The sequence below is a fragment of the Macaca nemestrina genome, chromosome 1, assembly GCF_043159975.1.
Source record: "Macaca nemestrina isolate mMacNem1 chromosome 1, mMacNem.hap1, whole genome shotgun sequence".
NCBI lineage: Eukaryota > Metazoa > Chordata > Mammalia > Primates > Cercopithecidae > Macaca > Macaca nemestrina.
The window spans coordinates 99,814,874-99,816,073 of NC_092125.1; positions in this window are offsets into that span (position 1 = coordinate 99,814,874).

Here is a 1,200-nt window from a genome sequence, read left to right on the forward strand (position 1 = left end):
GAATTAATATGTTCTGCGTTTGTGTGCAGATTGTGTCTGTGTCTGTATGAATCTAATAGTGTCTGTGTGTGTAGGAAGATGGGGTCACATAGGTATGTATCTGCATTTTGAAGGCTTGTAACAGTGGGCCATGTATCAGTTTGTTTGCCTGTGACGGTGTAATTGTGTGTGTGTACGTGTGAGATCTCTATGTGTAAATGTGGTCCTGAGCCACAGAATGACAGAACAGAATGACTGCTGAGATCTGGGGCTGTGACTCCAGAAGACATATTGACTCAAAAAAGAACGCAGACAGAGAGTGTGTGAGGCCTGGTGAGGGGCCTGCAGAGGCAGGGTTGCTGGAGACTGGGAGGTGGAGTGCAGAGTGTCCAGGGTGGGGCCCTGGCTACGCCCACCCCCCCCCCGCCCCCCGCCCCGGTCTTATCCTTCTCTAGGTCCAACCGGTTGGGGATAGGCCTGCCTGGGGCTTCAGGGTAGGGAGGGACAAGAGCTCAGTCCCGAGCTCCTGGGTCCTGGGATCCCAGCTCCTCACCCAGGATTGCCTGCCACTGACTCAGTGGCAGGAGGGGCCTCACTGGGAGCCAGCTTGTGGGGGCGGCTGCATGTGAGCCACACAATCACATAAGAGGAAACACACACAGTCCACAATGCTGTGTAGTCAAGAAAGGCTCACAATGTCCTACAGATAGCTGTGGCCATAGTCCCAGGTGCACACCATCACTCACTATCACACATGAACACAGTCCGGCTCCTGGTCACAGCTGTCCACTGTCATGCACAAGCACACACTGTCACATTTAAGCACTTACATAGCCTCACATGGTCACACATCACTGTACAAAACCACACAGAGGCATACAGCCACAGACACACGCTGTCATCCACAGATACACATAGACACACTTAGTCTTTGGCTTCTCAGGCTGAAGAGGAGTCGCAGAAGCCATTGTAACCACCCTGCTGTCTCTGGACACGAGGAGTTCACTCAGCCCAGACAGAGCCCAGATAGGTGACATTTAATCAGCCAGGCTCTTCCATCAGAGCATTTAACAACTCTGTGTGTACTCCATGCCTTCACACACACACAAACACATCCACACTATCATATAAATATATAATCAGACACGCTAGAAGGTCATGTACATGAATATCCTCATAGTATACATAAGCAATCACAAATACTCATAAGCATACAATGTA